This window comes from Protopterus annectens, chromosome 4.part1, assembly GCF_019279795.1.
Source record: "Protopterus annectens isolate FY-2018-M chromosome 4.part1, PAN1.0, whole genome shotgun sequence".
Taxonomy (NCBI): Eukaryota; Metazoa; Chordata; order Ceratodontiformes; family Protopteridae; genus Protopterus; species Protopterus annectens.
Window position 1 is genome coordinate 563,134,546 of NC_056734.1, and position 20,139 is coordinate 563,154,684.

At 45.0% G+C, this 20,139-nt stretch overlaps 1 protein-coding gene and 1 non-coding gene across 2 annotated transcripts in view; both read right to left on the bottom strand.

Moving 5' to 3' along the window:
• The window catches only part of LOC122801252 (eukaryotic translation initiation factor 4 gamma 1-like), a 2,968,223-nt gene that overhangs the window by 1,754,441 nt on the left and 1,193,643 nt on the right, over positions 1–20,139 (bottom strand). The window lies entirely within an intron of this gene.
• On the bottom strand, positions 9,932–10,008 carry LOC122801460. Its single transcript, XR_006364736.1, has one exon. It is a non-coding gene; the product is annotated as a small nucleolar RNA SNORD66 (small nucleolar RNA).

Below are 20,139 nucleotides of genomic sequence, written 5' to 3' on the forward strand. Positions count from 1 at the left end.
TCTATGGTGAGGTAAATGCAGAAAAGTTCTTAATCTTTTCCTGGAATCAGAGAATTCCTGGCCCTGCCATTTGAAATGCTCTCTCATAGTGTGAAGGGTCTCCGCGAAGGATAGTTCTTCAGGAGGGGAGGCCGAGGGGATAGATTCCTCTGCATCAGAGTCCTCGTAGGCCAAAAAAGCCTCCTCCTGGTAGTCAGAGAGAGCAGAGCTATCAGAGGCCTCCTCTGAGGAGTGGGGATCAGAGGGGCTCAACCCTGGGCCTTTTGTCTAGAGGAGGTTGAGAGCCCCTGTCCGGATGGGGTTGAGAGACCCCAATTAAGAAAATAAGGTCCTCTGCAAAGTTTAGAACCTGTGAACTTGTAGTGGGTCCCTGAGGAATAACCCTGGGAGGCATAGCTTTTGTGCGTTTAGCAGCTTTAGCCCTGGTGAATGCCTTTATGGACATGGATGCAGGAGGCCTGGCTGCACCACGTGCTGGTGTAGTTTTGTCTAGAGGAATGGTGTCGGAAGTTTCCAAATTACCAGTTTCCGAAGGAAATTCAATAACCGACTCAGCAGGGGCCTCCAGGGTCGAGGTTGTCGGTTGAGCGGTTTCGGGGATCGGAAGTACCAAGGACTCTGTTTCAGCAGAGACAGAGACACTCGCGGTAGGCCTGGCCGTGGTTTCAGCCGAAACCGCGGCCCGCATGTGTCGGTCCTTGTCCTTCCGTTTCTTTGTTAAATGTGAAGTAGAGTCTCCGACGGCATATTGTACGAAAAACTAGCCCCAAAAAAAATCCTCTGCAAACTCCGCCCAACGTCTAAGAGTGCGTCGGTTGAAGGAAGCACAGGCAGAACAGGCAGAGACGTCGTGGTCTGGGCCTAGGCAGGGGAGGCAGTAAGAGTGGAAATTATGAGGTATTTGTTTCCCACAAGTTAAGCAATTAACTTTATCCGACATCGGCTGAGGCAAGAAAGAGTCCCCAACGGGGTACTTAGCTTTTGAAGTCTTCGGTAGCTGAATTACAGGAGATGGCCGACCGGCACTTGCGAACTGCTTCTGCTTCGGGCACCACGCAGCAAGAAAGACTGGGGAAGATGGCGTCAGCTGACGCATTTATACCCCAGGCGCTCTGACATCGGGGAAAGGGCGACATCAGCCGACGCCAGACCCAGACTTTGGAATCCGGCCAACCGAAGGGCTGCCTGAGGCAGGGCAACCCATATGTGATGACTGCAGATGCATCCTTGAAGGACATCCCATCTGTTATGACTGCAGCTGTATGCATGATGAACATCCACATTTTGCCACTCTTCTGACCTTTGGGGTATGGTCTAGGAGTGGAAAAATGGACTCCCACGGCAGACAGTCTTGCCTTCTTGCTCACACCTAGTCAAAGTGTTTTTCACCTGTGGTTCAAAAAGAAAGGAACCATCAAAGGGGGCGTTGGTGAATGATGCTCGAAAGGGTTCCGCAAAATTACACAGCTGCATCCATGCATGCCTCCTAAGGGCCACACCCGTACCTGCAGCTCTACTCGCACAATCGACTGCATAGGAAATGAGCCTCATGGAGGAGTTCACTACAGAAATAAGCTTCGCCAGCTGGGAAGCTACTTTAGCTTGAGCCCCCTCAACTGATGTCTCTTGAAGGGCATCTCCGAGCTCTTTAAGGAGATCCCTCTGAAGCCGGGTAAAATGACATAAGTAGTTCAGTGACCTCTTAGAAAAGGTCGCTGAAGTGAACATTCGCTTTCCATATCTGTCCATGATCCTAGACTCCTTGTTAGGAGGATGGACAGACGAAGAGGTCTCCGCTAACTTTTTTGGTGGCTGCTGCTACCACCATGGCATCAACAAGAACATCTTTGGTAAGAAACTGCTTATCTTGGGGTGCTGTGATGAATTTGCCAGGTCTCCTCAGAGTTGGTTCCACTGTATCCGGAGCTGACCAAGCCTTTTGAGCCACCAATGTCATAAGTGGATTTAAAGGCGGAGAAACCCAGGAGGTGGAAGGTCGGGAACCAAACACATCCAGAAATACAGACTCAACCTCGGTAGGGGCTAGGGGATTCCAGTTCCCCCTCTGCTTAAGCATTTCTAGGATGTCTGAGAAGGAAACAACTTCAGAGGGGATCTCGGGGACACTTCTGAATCATCTAAGTCTGTATCAGAAGTGAGACTCAGGGGAGTCAATGTGCTTCCTCTTGCACTTCTTACAAGGGGGCTCCTCTGAATGATCAGGGGAGGCCTTGGAAGAGGAGGAAACACCCAATGGGGTGCAGGTTCCCTATGCTTGGGGTCTGGAGGAGGAGCAAAGGTTGGCACAGGCACTACAGGGGATGGAGCCGGTGGGGCAGATAGTGGAGTTGACTCACTCAGTGGCCAGCACACTCATGACATTGAAGGCGTCCCTGCCACGACGCAGAGAAAGCTCCAGTTCCTAAGAAATCAGAATCTTTCTCCGCACTGAAGGAGACGGCTCCGGGGCTGATGTAGGAGCCGAGCTCACCTGCGCCGAAACTCAGAGGGAGAAAAGGGTTGGACAAGGGTCCAATGCCACTCGCCCCCTCAAAGCCAATGAGAGAACCCCAGTGCCCAGATCCCTCGGACGGCACCACCGAGGGGATCGGAGCTGACATTGGTACCGAAGGAGATAGAGTTATCGGAGACGACTGTTCCACTACTCTAATCCCAATGAACTCCGGCTCCGAACTCATTGGAGTCGGAGGAGGAACATCGATAGAAGTGGACGAAGCAGACAACTGTTGAGGAGGGCTGGACAAAATCTTGGCAAGTGCCTGCAAATTTAGCAACCTACTGACCCACTCTCACCACATCAGGATCAGACAGCCTAGAGGATCGAGAGTGAGATGACTGCGCTCACTCTGAAGCAAAGGAGAAAGAAGAGCCGAATGTAGTGATTCCAGTGAAGGGGACCTCAGCCTCTTGTGGTTCCGCGAAGGCTCTGAAGTTTCTGATGGAGCCAATGGGGAGACAGCCAGAACCAAAGTAGAAGGTAGAGTCTGAGCAGAGGACTGCTCCGAACTTGGAGCAGACGGCTTGGTAGATTTAGGGGATCACAGGCTGAGAGCTCTTGGCCGGTGAATCCTGGGGGATTCTTGGACTAAAGGCATGGCAGATAGAACAAGAGTCCTGCACGTGCACAGCACCTAAACAATAGACGAAAGAAGTGTGCCCATATGTCAGACATTTTCTGACAGCATGAGTCATACTTCTTGAATCCAGACACTTTGGATTCCTTTGACATCCTGAAAGAAGGAAATAAATACAACAGCTACCAAAGCAAAATACAGTCTACACAAAAAACACACTGCACTACAAGACTATAGCTAAAGTTTTTTTTTTTTTTTTTTTTTTTTTTTTTTACAGTAAAGCCTCCAAGTTAAACGGCTAGCCTGACAAGAAGAGAATAGGGGGAAGGGGTGGGAGAGAACTCCAAGTTAAACGAGTTCTACAAGGAAAGGAAGGGATATTACAACTAAACACTACCTATTACAAGAAAACAAGACTAATCGTTAATAAAACACTGAAAATAGAGTTCTAGAGTAAGAAAGTTATACAAAAAAACTTTATATGAGCCTGAGCCAGAAAAATGACACCTCGAAGCTGAAGCGGCAAACGAAATCTGGGAAGCTATCGCTAGGCATCATGGGATAGGGGGGGTAGCCTCGATCCAGTAAACAGTTTGAGTTATACAAGATGGTAGAGTCGAAGCAGAGGATCGGCTCAGATCCCAACCAGCAAGAATGAAGGCGAGATGGACAACATAAAACATTACACTGAAACCCTTTTTACTAAAGCACATGAAAAATATAAAAATGTCCATCTGCTCCTGGGGATGGGGGTATGACATTTCCTCTACAACTGGCACAAGTATCACTGATTGGGAGAACACAGCCTCCCTAACACTGCTGAACAAAAGTGCCTGGAATGATGGATCCTTTTTGTTGGTTAAATTTGAATTAAAAGTGCTGAATGAGGTTGCCTTGGGAGTTTAACTGCTATTTCCACATTTTCAAACTCTTTCAAGATACTGCACAATAATCTGAGGAAAAGTACAGTTTTGTACCTACCATAAATGTAGATGTCCGAACTGGATAGCATCTGCAGTCATAACAAATGGGTTGTCCTGTCGTCAGGCAGCCCTTCGGTCGGCCGGATTCCAAAGTCTGGGTCCGGCTTCGGCTGATGTCGCACTTCACCCGACGTCATCTCTGCTAGTCTTCGGGTATAAAGGCATCAGCCGACACCATTTTCCTCAGTGTTTCTTGCCCCAGATGCCAGTTGCCCTCTTGGAAGGCTAAATTTTGGATAAATGCCAATGTTTCCAAAAAAGTAGAAGGCAAACACAAAAAAGCATGTATGTACATATATACAAACAAATACACCATAAGAGACTCCCCCCCCAGCTAGCTATTAGGAGGGTAAATACCCTAGGAGTACCACAGAGGGAAGTAGGGTGGGTAATCCTGACTGCAGATGCTATCCAGTTCGACATCTACATTTATGGTAGGTACAAAACTGTACTATGTCCTTCATGGATGCATCTGCAGTCATAACAAATGGGTAGAATACCATAGCCAAACTAGGGGTGGAGGAAGAAAAATTATGGTGTAGTTAGGATCCCTTGCAGTACAGCAGTGGCAAACCCTGCTCGGGATCTAGAGTATAGAGGTAAATTATAATGCTTGGCAAATGTATGCACGGAGGTCCAAGTAGCCGCCTCAATAATGTCCTTGGTTGCCACTCCTCGTAAGAAAGCTGTGGTAGTGGCTGTAGCCCTTGTAGAATGAGGTCTTATGTTCTGTGGAATTGGTTTTCCATGGTAGGAGTAACAGAATCTTATGCAATTTCCTATCCATTTGGAGATTGTCTGTTTGGAAATTGCTTTTCCTTCCCTTCCTGTTGCATAGGCTACTAAAAGCTGGTCAGTTTTCTGTTACTTTTGGTTCTGTCCAGGTAGTAGCGTAACTGCCTATGTACATCCAAGGTATGCAGCAGTCTTTCCCCCCTGTTCTGTGGATTGGGAAAGAAGGTAGGTGGATTGCCTGGTTTAAAGACACTCTGGATACCACCTTAGGCATAAATGTAGGATTAGTTCTCATGGACACCCTATCTTGATGGAAGATTAGGAAGGGTTGCACTGCCATTAAGGCCTGTAGTTCCGAAACCCTCCTTGCTGAGGTAATTGCCAGTAGGAAAGCAGTTTTCCATGACAGGTGTTGCAGATCTGCTGTTGCTGCTGGTTCAAACAGAGGGAGTGTCAACTTTTCTAGCACAAAGTTCAAGTCCCATGCTGGTAATGGTGGTTTCCTAGGAGGTTTTACATTCTTGATCCCTCTGAGGAACTGCCTGAGTAGAGGATGCGAAAAGACAGGTGGATCGAAGCTGTATTCTGCTGAAATAGCTGATGCATGTATCTTGATGGAGGAATAGGACAGGCCTGTATGTAGCTCTGCCAAGTACTCCAGAATGTTAGCAATATCTATGTTCGACACATCTTTTCCTCTTTCAGTACTCCAAATGACAAACCTTTTCCATTTTCCTGCATAGTTCCTTCTTGTTGAAGGTCTGCGGGCTTCAAGGATAATGTCTTTAACCCTTTGGGAAAGGTCTGGGTTAGTTGCTGCTATGTGATGTTCCAGGCAGTCAGTTGCAAGGTTTTTAGGTTTGGATGCATGATGTAGTTGTTCTGAGTTAACATCAAAGGCATTCTCTCCCGAGACATGCTCCTCAGCAATGGGTACCAGTGTTGTCTTGGCCAATTCGGAGCTATCAGGATTATCCTTGGACGTTCTCTTTGATTTTCAGTAGTACCTTGTGCATCAAGGGAAGAGGTGGAAATGCATATGATGTCAGGCCTTTCCAGCTGAAGGATAGAGAGTCCACCTTCCATGCAAGTGGGTGGAATGTCCTTGTGCAGAATTTTTTGAGCTGGTGATTGAGTGGGGATGCGAATAGATCTATTTGTGGCATTCCCCATTTCTTTGTGATGGCCTTGAAGATGTCCGGGTGTAGCATCCATTCGTGAGCATCCGAGGTGGTTCTGCTTAACATGTCTGCTAGGGTGTTCTCTTTTCCCGGCACAAATATTGCCTGTAACTGGATGTTGTAGCTGAGAGCCAGATTCCAAAGGTCCAAAGTCATTCTGCATAGGGGGTATGAATGAGTGCCTCCCTGTTTGTTGATGTACCACATGACTGTGGTGTTGTCTGTCCTTATCATCAAATGGCCTTCTTTGAGGAATGGTCTGAATTTTTGGATTGCCAGTTTTACTGCCAGCATTTCTTTTTGGTTTATGTGCAGGTGCAGCTGGTCTTGAGTCCACAATCCTTGTATGCATTTGTCCAGCATGTGCGCCCCCCATCCTAGGTCTCAGGCGTCCGTTGTGATGGTTTAGCTTGCTCGAAAGTTGAGGAAGGGTAAAGCCTGGGTTTGACTGTCATGCTTGAGCCCACCATAGGAACTCCTGTTTTAGACATGGGATTAGTGGGATTTCTGTTTCTAAGCTGTGCCTGTGCTGAGACCATAAATTCTTTAGGTACCACTGTAGCTTTCTCATATGCAGTCTGGCATGTGGGACCAAGATTATGCATGATGCCATGAAGCCCAAGGCCTGCAGAACTTTTCTTGCTGTTAGTTTGTTCTGCTTTGTTAATGCCAAGAAGTAAAGAGGGAGTTCTTTTTGTTTTTCTGCAGTTAGGAATGCCATTTGTTTTACTGTGTCCAATTCCGCACCCAAGAATGTTCTTGTTTGGGATGGTATCAGCCTTGACTTTTGTAAATTGACTGTGTATCCCAGGGCTTGTAGCAAGTAAATGACCCTTTGTAAATCTGTTGTCAGCTTGCTTTTGTTGTCCGCTTGTAACAGGCAGTCGTCCAGGTATGGATAAATTTGGATTCCCTGTAGTCTGCAGTGAGCGATTACTGATGCCAGGCATTTTGTGAATACTCTGGGCAGTAGATAAGCCAAAGGGCAATGCTGAGAATTGATAATGCTCTGATCCTGCAAGAAATCTGAGGTATCTTCTGCAATTTGGTCGAATGGGGACGTGCAGGTATGCCTCCTTGAGATCTAGAGTTACCAGCCAACACTCCTTGCCCAGCATGGGAAGAAGTTGCGGTAGGGTCAGCATTTTGAATTTTGGGACAATGATGTATGTGTTTAAGACGGACAGGTCGAGAATAGGTCTCCAACTTTTCTCTTTTCTTGGTACTAGGAAGAGTCTGGAGTAGAATCCTTTGCCCTGTTCTGTTATAGGTACTCTTTCCACAGCTCTCATCTTTGTTAATTTCGCTATCTGCTGTAGAGCTTCTATTTTTTGATTTGGAGGTAGGTTTGGCATTCCTCTTTTTACTGGTAAGGTGTGGAAGTGGAACCGGTAGCCTTGGTCTATGGTTTGCACACTCCACTTGTCTTTTGTGATATAGTGCCAATTTTTCGAAAATAAGGCTAACTTTCTGCCTAAAGGTGCTGCTATTTGCTCCCTGGTAGGCGGTGTCAGAGCCAAGTCACTGTGATTGTCCTGTTGCAGTGGCAGTGGTTGTGTCTGTGCCTCGGTTATTACCTTGCCACTGTCGTCCTCTGTAGGCACCTCCTCTGGATTGATTTCTGCCTCTAGAGCGTCTATTCCTGCCCCTTTGGGATTTTGTGGAGTCTGGAAAGGACCAATTTTTGGCAGGCCAGTTCCTGCTAAACCTTGGGGGCTGAACCTGTAAGAAACCTTTAACTGTTTGTACAGATTTTGCCTTTTCTTCCATTTTCTTCATTACTTGCTGGGCAGGTGTACCAAATAGACTGGCCTTATCCATAGGAGCATCTAACAGCTTTGCTTTAACATGATCCGGTAAGACCTGTTCTTTCAACCATGCATGCCTTCTTATCACTGTGCCAGTCATGGCTGATCTAAATGAAGCCTCCAGTGCATCATAGCCACATTTTAAGGAATGGTTACTAACCTGTTGGATGTTATTCACCATTTCTAATACATATTTCTTTTCTAAGGATTCATCAGAGGACAGTTTTTTAGTTAACTGATCAAGCATAAACTCTTGGTATTGGATCATATGAAACTGACAGTTTAAAGCTCTAGCTGAGAGAGTAGCAGAGGTGTAAACTTTTTTCCCCCATCTCTCCAAGGACCTGGATTCCCTTTCAGAAGGAATAGGGTTTTTTTGCTGTGGTCGAGGCTACTGCCTTAGGCCCCTGGGATATAGTTTCGGGATCTGCAAGTGGGGCCTTGTATAGGTGGTGATGAGTGTCTGGCACCCTGTAAAATCTATCTGGTTTGGCAGGGGCTGGAGGTAAAGAATCAGGAGCAGTGCAAACATCATTAAATGCATCATCCACAACAGGCAGTACAGGAGGTATAGCCAAGGGCCTATGTTGTGGTAAGTGCAGAAAAGTCCTAAGCCTTTTTCTTGAATCTGAGAAATCTTGTCCCTGCCATTGGAATTGTTCTCTCATGGCATGTAAGGTTTCCTCAAAGGAAAATTCCTCTGGTGGAGAGGCAGCTGGAATGGATTCTTCAGCATCGAAATCTTCATAAGTAGAAAAAGGAGCCTCTGGCTGGTCTGTAATGTCTGAGTCATCCGCAGAATCAGAGGACACTGGCTCGGGGGGCTGTGCTCTAGGTCTCTTTTCTGGGGGCTGAGAGGCCCTGTCTGGGTGAGATTGGGATCCCCTAATTAAGGATATTAAATCTTCTGCCAGAGTAAGCATTTGTGAACTTGAAGTGGGCCTGTGTGAGGGGGGGCTTAACAGGCACTGTTTTAGCAGATTTGGCTGCTTTAGCCCTAGGCAAAGGCCTTAATAGACATGGCTGCAGGAGGCCTAGCAGCACCACGTGTTGGGGTAGAGACATCCAAAGGGATGGTGTCTGATAAATCACTAGGAACCACAGTTGTAGGCAAAATTTCTGAGGCCGATTCAACTAAGGTAGCAGGAGCCTCAGTAGTAGTCATGGATTCGGCTGAAGATTGACCGGTTTTCTCGGTTTCGGCCGAAACAGACACTCGCGGCTTGCTTAACCGTGGTTTCGGCCGAAACCGCGGACCGCGAGTGTCGGTCTTTTTCTTTACGTTTTTAACAATTTGGGTAGTCGGAGGATCCGGCGGCATAATGTATGCAAAATCTGAGCGAAAAACTGTTCAGCAAACTCCGACCGGCGCCTAAGCGTTACGTCGGTTGAAGAAGCACAGGCGAACAGGCTGCTACGTCGTGGTCTGGGCCTAAGCAAGGCAGACAGTAAGAGTGGAAATCTTTATGAGGTATTTGTTTCCCACAAGTTAAACAGTTACTGACTTTTTCTGACATCAGCTGAGGCAAGAAAGAGTCCCCACGGGTACTTAGCTTTTAGAAGTCTTGAGTAGTATTCGGTAGTAGTAATCTCTGAATCTGACCGACCGGCACTTGCGAACAGCTTCTGCTTCGGGCGCCACGCGGCAAGAAAGACTGAGGAAAATAGCGTCGGCTGATGCCTTTATACCCGAAGACCAGCAGAGATGACGTCGGGTGAAGTGCGACATCAGCCGAAGCCGGACCCAGACTTTGGAATCCGGCCGACCGAAGGGCTGCCTGACGACAGGACAACCCATTTGTTATGACTGCAGATGCATCCATGAAGGACATCAGAGTACAGGTGGTCAAACTTACTGCAGTGGATTTCAAAGCACAAGAGATAAATGCTCACATCTTCCAATTACCCCTTTCAAAACGTCATTTTCTCACTTTTTACATCTCCTTATCTGCCTTGGCCCTCTTTCACAGTAAAGATTCACTGTTTTAAAGACACCAACAGTTCTATTAGCCAACAAGTCATGAATTCAATATTACACTCACCGAAGTCCAATGCACCCATGCATGTTCCATATTTAAACAAATGTCACAGGTAAATATGAAAACAAACACTACTTTTTACTTCCTGCTTTCCTTCAGTTCCTCGTTTCCATCACAGAGCATCAGTGGCCCAGACACGATGGCACTAAAGAGATGTCATCATGAAAGCAGTACACAAGGGTTATGCTATTACAGACTTGCAGAAAAAGTGGAAAATCAGCAGATCAGTTTTACTCGCCAACAGTTGCTCAGAGCACCATCTACATACTATACCTTGACAATCAGCTTGCTCAGCAAGTAAAACAGGCACATGTTCCAAACTGCATACCTCTCCTCATTAAGTAATGTGCTAAAGAGGTCTATCTAAAGAAAATACTCATCTTAGACACCAAGCTCAGAAAATGAACTATCTTTGCACAAAGGCACAATTTCACAAGGGTTCCCAAAACTGTGCAAGTGCACATCTAGCATGCGGCACTACAGGTCAAAGTGTTGCACAAACTGGTTTACTGTGGTGGCATATAGAGCTAAAACGCAACAGAGTGCAACTCTTTCCTTTATTAAAGAAATCTTCTGTTAACATAACAGCATGAACGCCTTATATTACATTTGAGTTTTCGTCCGAAAATACCCAAACTTCAGATACAAGCCTCCCAACCCATTAATTGTATTTATACGGTTTCTACATTTTAAAACCAATAAAATTCAATTTCGTATTTCAAACGGCCAAATAACCTGTTTGAATGAACTCAAATGTTAAAACTTATACATTCCATTTAAATTTCTCTCATTTTACAAGATAATGAAATTGCCATAAAATATATAAAACTATTACACTTCAATAGGTGAATAAACTTATTTCAGCATTGTATAAAATTAATAAAAAATATATATGTAGAAATTCTATGCAAGAGTGATTTAGTTCATCTAAAACATAAGCCTAGATTCGTGGGAGCTAAACCCAGACTACTGCCCAGGCGACCCAGGTTCAGCTTGGAGGCTCAGCCGACTGGAGCTCCAGAAAAGGGACAGGCGTGCCCCTCCTGTGTAGGGCACTTGCTGACACTCCCTAAGGGAAGGTGTGGTACAAAAAGGAGAGCTGCCCTCAAACAATGACCATGAGGGAAGGGAAAAAGGTATAAAATAAGCCACCCTCTGGATGGAAGCACAGATGAGCCAAGGCATCAGAAAGTACAGTTTTGTACCTACCATAAATGTAGATGTTAGAGTGTATACACTGCTGCAGTCCTTACACTTGGGTTATCCTGCCATCAGCAAATTCCCCAGTTGGCCTGAGTTCCAAAGTCTTGGTCCGGCGTCGGATGCTGTCGCCTTCTCCCTGAAGTCAGTGTGACAGGGGTATGTAAGATGCAGCAGACACCATTTTCTTCAGTTTTTCTTGCCCCAGATGTCAGGTGCCTCTAAGTAGGTAGGCAATTCTAATTACTAATAAAACATACATAAGAAAAGCAAACAACAACTTACAGCTACCAGCAAATACTCCCCATAGGTAGTAAAGGGTAGAAGACATAGGTACATACCAGCCAGTAAGAGGGGAAGGAGGGAGGGTAACCTGGACTGCAGCAGTGTATATACTAACATCTACATTTATGGTAGGTACAAAACTGTACTATGTTCATGTTACACTGCTGCAGTCATTATACTTGGGTAGAATCCAAAAGCTGAGGTAGGGTGGCTGGTTCTACAAGGCATTAGGGGTGGCTACAAGGCCCTGCAGCACTGCAGTGGCGAAGCCAACTCTAGATTTAGAGTATAGAGGCAGATGGTAAAGCTTGGTGAAGGTATATACAGAACTCAAAGTTGCTCCTTCCAAAATATCCTTGGCAGGCACTCCTCTAAGGTAGGCAGTTGAAGTGGCTGTTGCTCTGGTGGAGTGAGATCTAATGCTGCTAGGTACAGGTTTTCCACGGTATGTGTAGCAGAAACGTATACAATGTCCTATCCATTTTGAAATAGTCTGTTTTGAAATGGCTTTTCCCTGTGCTCCTGCAGCATATGCTACCAATAATTGTTCAGATTTTCTGAAAGCTTCGGTTTTGTCCAAGTAGAAGCGTAACTGCCTGTGAATGCCCAAAGAAAGCAGAAGTCTATCCCCTTTATTCTGTGGTTTAGCATAAAAAGTTGGCAGGTGAATAGTTTGGTTTAGAGCCACACTGGATACCACCTTTGGCATAAACGTAGGATCTTTTAAGGTAGACTTGACACAAACATATATAGGAAACCTTGCAGGCGAAATGCATATTTACATCGAGACAGTATGCATCCCCCACACATTCATAGAAATATCATTAAGAATCAAGCCACGCGTTGTTCACGTCTAGTCAGCAATGATTCTGATTTTGCGTTGACATTAATACATTTACGTGAAGATTTTTCAGCTAGAGGGTATCACGATACGGATTTGTCCACTTTACAAAATGTAGAGCGTGAAGGCATGGCACTACCATATATTAGAAGGAATATGGCAGAAACAGCTATAGATGAGAGACCTGTTAAAAAGAATAAACGAATGGTTGTAACTTATACTAACAGAAATAAAAGTATAACTGATGTTATTAGAAAGAACTGGGGGATATTACAACTGGATGACAGGTTGAAGGATCTAGTAGGTTCTGTCCCTTCGTTCTGTTATAAAAATACCAAATCCATCAGAAATATGCTTTGTTATGAAAGGAATACCACTAACAACATTTATCAGTTAGGAAGGGCACCTTTCCCTGTCTCAGTTGTAATCAGTGTGCATTTATTAATAGTAGTGATATCTTTATACATCCAGATTCTAATGCAACATACAGATTTAGTCATTATGCTGATTGTAAGACTAGGAATCTAGTTTATTTAGCTATTTGTAAGAAATGTAACAGTTTTTATGTGGGGAAAACCAATAGGACCCTCAGGGAGAGGATAAGAGAGCACTTGTATGCCATCAACAGAGAAAATGAGAACAACGCCCTAGCGAGACATGTCTTGACTCATGGCACCACACAATTTTATGTTTATGGTTTTGGAGCTTATACACACCACCATGAGATCGGGGAATGTCATTGGTTTCACAGAAAGGGAAGTGGATCATCAGGCTGCGAGCTGACTTGGGACATGGTCTCAATGATAGGGTCAGCCTGAAACCTTTCCTTGTTGATCGCCCGTTACCACACTAGAGTTTTTTTATTTTTCTTACAATTATATTTGTATTCATTTATTTCATCATTTTACATTATAATAAGTATAAAGATACATCAGTGCATCTTTAGGTGTTTTTATTAGTGTTATTAGTATTAGTGTTTTTATACGGCTTTTTATAGTAGTATTTTGTGAGTTTTTTGAATATATTAAAGTATAAAAATTCTTCGAATATACTGAAGCATTCAAACATTCTAATGTTTTAACATTTTCAATTTGTTTAATTGTTTCCATGGTGATAGATTGAATTATTGCACCTCATGCATCATTGGTCTAATAGATGACCTGTAATGGTTTTAAACTGGTTGTTTGTTCTGCTTTTTGAAGTCTGATGAAGCATATTGTATAGATGTGAAAGCGCTTACTCATTTGATTAAAGCGGTGTTTTTCTAATGAAACTGGTTGGCTTCGTTTGTCGTGGAGTACCTGCAGCTTTTTTCTACTTATCAATTACATTAAAAACAGGAGGTATAGCTAAGGGCCTATGCTGAGGCAAATGTAAAAAGGTCCTTAATCTATTTCTAGAATCGGAGAAATCCTGACCTTGCCATTGAAAATGCTCTCTCATGGAGTGTAGAGTCTCACCAAAGGAAAACTCTTCAGGAGGGGAGGCCAAAGGGATAGATTTCTCCAGCATCAGAATCCTCCTAGGGCAAATAAGCCTCCTCCTGGTGGTCTGACAACTCAGAACCATCCATGGACTCATCTGAAGAGTGTGGGTCAGAAGGCTCAGTCCTGGGCCTTTTGTCTGGTGGAGGGTGAGAGGCCGTGTCCGGGTGAGGTTGTGAACCTCTAATTAAAGAAATAAGGTCCTCTGCAAGGCTGAGGATCTGAGAACAAGAGGAAGGCCTCTGGGAGGTAGTCTTGGGAGGCAAAGCTTTAGAAAGTTTAGCAGCTTTAGCCCAAGAAAAGGCCTTAATGGACATAGAAGCAGGGGGCCTAGCTGCCCCACGTGCAGGAGTAGATATGTCCAAAGGTATGGTGTCGGACATATCCTGGACACTGGTTTCGGTAGTTAGCTCGGTAGCCGACTTAGCCGGGGCCTCCCGGGCCGCGGTGGTCAGTTGAGTGGATTCGGATGAAGGAATCTTCGAGGACTCTGTTTCGGCCGAAACAGAGACACTCGCGGTAAGCCTTACTGTGGTTTCAGCCGAAACCGCGGGCCACGAGTGTCGGTCCTTGTCCTTCCGTTTTTTCACCAAATGTGATGTCGGGAGTCTCCGACGGCATTTTATATGCAAAAGTAGCCCCAAAAAATTCCTCTGCAAACTCCGACCGACGTCTAAGAGTTCGTCGGTTGAAGGAAGCACAGGCCGAACAGGACAACACGTCGTGGTCTGGGCCTAAGCAAGGAAGGCAGTAGGAATGGAAATCCTTATGAGGTATTTATTTCCCACAAGTTAAACAATTATTTACTTTATCTGACATCGGCTGAGGCAAGAAAGAGTCCCCAACGGGGTACTTAGCTTTTTCGAAGTCTTCGGTAGCTGAAATCACTGGATCCGACCGACCGGCACTTGCGAACAGCTTCTGCTTCAGGCACCGCGCGGCAAGAAAGACTGAGGAAAATGGCGTCGGCTGATGCATTTATACCCCAGACGCTCTGATGTCGGGGAAAGTGCGACATCAGCCGAGGCCAGACCCAGACTTTGGAATCCGGCTGACCGAAGGGCTGCCTGAGGCAGGACAACCCATATGTTATGACTGCAGATGCATCCTTGAAGGACATCTAGTCGATACACTACTAGGACAAAAACTATTAAGAGAAAATTTACAAAAAACTGCAAATATAAAAATTTTTAATACGACCTGGAGCTGGTGAAAAACGCAACCTCATAGCAGAAGCGGCAAACAAGATCTGGGTATATGACGCCTAGCATTATGGGACACAGGATAGCCTCGAGCAGGTAAAAATAGCTCAAGCTTTACTATTAGGCTGAGTCGGAGGCAAGGTTTGGCTCCGAACCCATCCAGCAAGAATGAAGGCGAGACTGACCACTTAACATCTGCTATTCCTAAGAAGTGAAGTGGAGCCAAGCATCAGAAATGGATGCCTTGGAAGTGGCATCCTGGTACAAAGCAGCAGGAACATCTGGTAAGGGATGACATACAAGCAGCCAATGGAGAGGCAGTCTCAAAAAACAAGACGTGTGGCTTTAAAAACAGTAGGTGTCAGGGCCCACACAAGCATGTCAGCACCAGTGTCACAGTCCAAAGAAAAAAGGACGTATTTATACACTTACCGCAGTGGAACAATTTGAAGTTAAGTGAGGTAGGTCACCTGATGCAGCATCCTGATCCAAGAAAAAGATTAGCTCTCCCAATAGTTTAAGGATAGCATACAAACATATTTATTATAGCTGCTTCAAAGCAGAATGTAATTTATGGAACCTGCCACTTTCACATTCAAGTTTTACAGGGCTGAGACTGTACCTATCACCAATGCTAACAATTACCCAAAATATACCACTTAAACATATTACAGACAGATGTTACTTAACTTGCCATCTGTATTATCCATTTTCATTCTTCCTCACAGTTGGGTCTTTGAATTAGATTCAGCAGTATTTATGACTTTAGGACCAAAGTCGCAAGCTCCTCCCTCTCCCCTAATGCATCATACCTTCTAACCCCTAAGATAAAGTTTGCTGCCTTACACAATAAAGAAATGGAACAAATCAAATAATGTGGGGCTAAAACCATTACCCGATCGATTCCAAAATCCTCTAACTTTTCTAAGAAACCTAGGCTGGGGGATGGATGGGAGGGAAGTGAGGATGAATGAAAATGGACAACATTAATGTCCTTTTCATTCTTCCTCCCTCATTGGGCACAGTCACCAGCAACATAACTCTTGGGTGGCCCCCAAGGACAGATATTCCAGAGCACTGTCAATCTAAAGTTGATTTAGATTTTGATTTAGTTAATTAGCAGTTGGGAACTGCTGATTGAGAGCCCAGTGTCTGTTATTCTTAAAGTGCATTAGTTCTGGTTTAAGCACTTGGGCTTCAGGCCAGTTATTTTACATTAAGAAAGTTTGTGGTCTGCACTCTTGTGGGAGAAGAGGCTGGACCCTGCCCTTCTGAGCTGGGAATTTCTGGTTAAAGGTTTAGTGCCTGAATATTTGAACTGTATCTTACTGAAATTGGTACACCTTGTTTGCTGTAGCACAGACTAGATCCAGGCCTGCTGAATCTAGCTTTGTTTATATGCTTGTTGTTTGTTTGCTTGTTATTTCCCTGGAACGCTAATTCCACCTAATATGCGGCTTCTCAGCGCTTCTGTGGATCACTAGTGTTATCTGCATTGCTTACTGTACTTATTTCCTTGTTTCACTTGAAAGAAAGTTACTGTTTGTCATTTTTGCATTTAAGTTACCTGTAACACATTGCACTTAAGTCACCTGGCACTTGCTCACTAAAGCAATTATATAAGTCAGCACTAAAAATTAAAAGCACTACACCCCCACTCCCCACTGGCCCTGGTTTTCAATTAAGGAATTCACAATATTATTCAAGCATGTCCAAAGGTCAGTTGTCAATCTCCTCTCCGGTCCAGCTGGTGAATCTGGGAATCTTGAGGCAATGTTACAACTGCCTCATGTACACAGACAACCCTCTCCTCCTCCCAACAAATTCCAACACATGAGAGATACAACCATATAGCTAAACTGGAGGCTAAGCTCTCTCAACTCAGTACTAGCATAACCAGTCAGAAGGAGAAAAAAAACACTCACTACAATTCCAGTCTCACACAGACCTACCACGGCAGCAAACCAAACACATAATCACACAAAAACATACTCGGAGGCTGTGAATATCTGCCGAAGCAGCAGAGACCTCCAAAGCAGACACCCAAGCAGCCGCTACCCCAAAACAAAACACGTGCAACACATATCTCACAAAGCCAGTGGGCCAAACAGTCACAGCCCTTAAGACTAAACACACCTGATGCGCTTCTAATAGGTGACTATCGTCAGGGACACTGACGTCCCGCTCACCAGGCTGAACAAGGAGAGGGTCACTGTGAGCAGCCTGTCGGGCGCTAGGATCCGCCACAACACAAGCACTCAGGTCACTCCAAGGCAAGTACAAGTATGACTCAGTCATTGTCCATGCTGGTGTGAATGACCTGAGACGTACCTCCCTAGACTACATGAAGAGACATAAAGGAGCTCTCTGAGCATGTAACCCAAGCCGGTATGACCCTGACCTTGAGTAGCATCTTACCCTCACCAAGAATGATGCCACAATATGAAGACAAGATGATCAATTTCAACAATTGGCTTAAGTACTGGTGTCATTCAAAGGGGATCCAATGCCTGTCAGCTTGGGATGATATGCTCGACAAGCCACGATGCTTCGCTAGGGACGGCTTGCACCTGTCACCCCTGGGCTTTCGGATATTGGCAAAGGCTCTTGCTACCCCCATAGTGCCTTTATTAGGCAAGGCTCAAAAGACAAACCCACCTCCATAGGTATCACAAGGGATAAGAAACTAAGAGTAATGCTACTCAATGCCAGAAGTCTAAACCTCAAGATGCACGCACTCGAAACACTCCTTAGCATGGAGAACATAGATATCTGTGCAGTAACAGAAACCTGGTTCAGGGCTCCCGAGAGCACCCCAGCACTACCAGGTTATACCTCATACCATGCTTTTCGGCCCCAAAACTTGGACCGAACCACAAAAAGAGGAGTATCGATATTCAAAGATACCCACACCTCTAGGTTGGTGGCAAAGCACAAAGCATCAGAGACTATCCATGTGCAACTAACAGTGGGTAAAACTGCCTTCCAGTTTATAGCCTGCTACAGACCACCCTCCCAAACCCAGGAACCCCACTCGTCCTTCCTGAGAACACTGGAAAATATGAAGGTCTCTCCAAACACCATTATATTGGGCGACTTCAACTAGCCAAACATAGACTGGGAGCATTACTCTAGCTCCAACACCCTAGCCCAAAGGTTCCTAGAATTTATAAACTCAAATGCTATGGAACAACTTGTTACCACTCCCACAAGAGGGGAAAACATACTGGACCTGATCACCAACATGGGGACTCTACGCTCCAGACCAGAAGTGTATCCCCTCACTGGTAAGACCAGCCCATAAACTAATCTCACTGGATATTCACATCCCGACCCCACCCCCTGCCCAGAAAACCACAGTGAAAAACTTCTCTAAAGCAAATTTCACACTCCTCAAAACTGAGGTGGAATCCTTCAAAGCCCCCGGGCCTGTGAAAAATACGGCCCAGACCACAGAATCCTTTATAAACGCTTTCTATTAACACCTTCAGGAATGCATGGATCATGCGATCCCAAATAAAACCAAGACCCAATCCTCCAAAGGCAGACGTCCCGTCTGGTGAAACCCAGCCATAAACAAACTATACAATAGGAGGAAGCTACTAAATGATAGAGCAAAATCCCAAAAAGGGAAAGCATCACTGATCAGTATTAGCAAAAAACTACGGGCACACAAAATTGTCTAAGGCCAGCTTCGAGAGAAAAATTGAACAGGACACTAGGGATAATCACAAGGCTTTCTTTAGTTATGTTAGGAACCTGGGTGGGAATTCCCAGATATGCTCAGAATTAGTCCAAAATGACAAAAAATACACCGAACCCACAGACATTGACAACATCCTAGCTGACAGGTTCAGCGCAAACTTCTCCCCCCCTCCCCACCAAAAGGGCAAATATCTATCCCAGCAGAGTGCTGCCCCCCTGACATCTCAGATGCTCAGTTAAGAGCCGCCCTCTCCAAAGCAAAAAACACAGCATCAATGGGACCAGATGGTGTCCCGGGCTGCGTCCTACAAGAACTCCAAGAAGAGCTAAACCCAAACATAAAACTACTGTTCAATCTCAGCCTTACTACAGGATATGTGCCCAAAGAGTGGCGTACAGCAACAGTGGTCCCTCTCCATAAAGGTGGTGCCTCAACGGATCCTGGAAACTATCGCCCCATAAGCCTGACTAGCTTGGTCTGCAAAGCTATGGAAAGGATCATCATGGACCTCATAAATAAAGATATTGGGGACCTACAAACACTGGATCCTACCCAGTTTGGCTTTAAGGGCAGATCCTGCCTCTTAAACCTGGTTGATTTCTTTTGAAACAGTCACCAAGGCCATTGACGAGGGGAAGGTGGTCCACACAGCCTACCTGGACCTCGCAAAAGCCTTCGATACAACACCCCACTCTGGCATTATAGATAAGCTCACAAGCTTAAATATAAACCCCTATGTCACTAGATGGATTGCAAACTGGCTCAAGGACAGTACCCACATGGTTATAATTGGAGCCATGTCAGACTCCAAACCAATTACAAGTGGTGTCCCACAAGGCTCAGTCCTGGGACCTCTCTTGTTCGGTATATATTTCTCGGAGGTACAGGCCAACACGGAAGGACTGTGGCTGACCAAGTTCGCAGATGACTGCAAACTGAGCGCTATAATAGACTCTCCAGCCGACACAAGCATCCTCCAAAAGGGCCTCATAGAAACAGACAACTGGTGCCAGAGCCATGGCCTCAAGCTAACTGCCAAAAAGTGTATAGTCATCCCCTTTGGCAAAAACAAAGTGCCCACAAATTACCACATAGGTGGTAATTCATTAAGTACAGAAGTAGTAATTAGGGACCTGGGAACCTGGGTAGAAAAAAAGAGATGAGTATATACCATACACAACGCTATATAATGTTATATATGGAATAAATGTATATACATTTAAGTGATTTTAAAATGTGCTCAAATATATGTATGATTCACCGTATTTAATCTACTTAATACTTCTCTTTTGGTTTGCACTTTGTTCTGTGGCTTTAAAAACCTTTCATAGAAAATGATTCAGTTTTAATTGAATTATCAGCAAACTGATTAATTAATCAATTAAATATACGTCTTTTGGCTAAGCCTCCCTATAAATATGCTGCTTGTTTTTAATACACTGTCTGAAGAAGCGTATCATAGCATACGCGAAAGCGCTCACCGTTTGTCTTTTCTTTTCTGAATAAACTGTTTATGCAACGTGGAGAGTCAGAAGTTTTTGTTCAACATTTTATAAGTACAGAAGTAGTAATTAGGGACC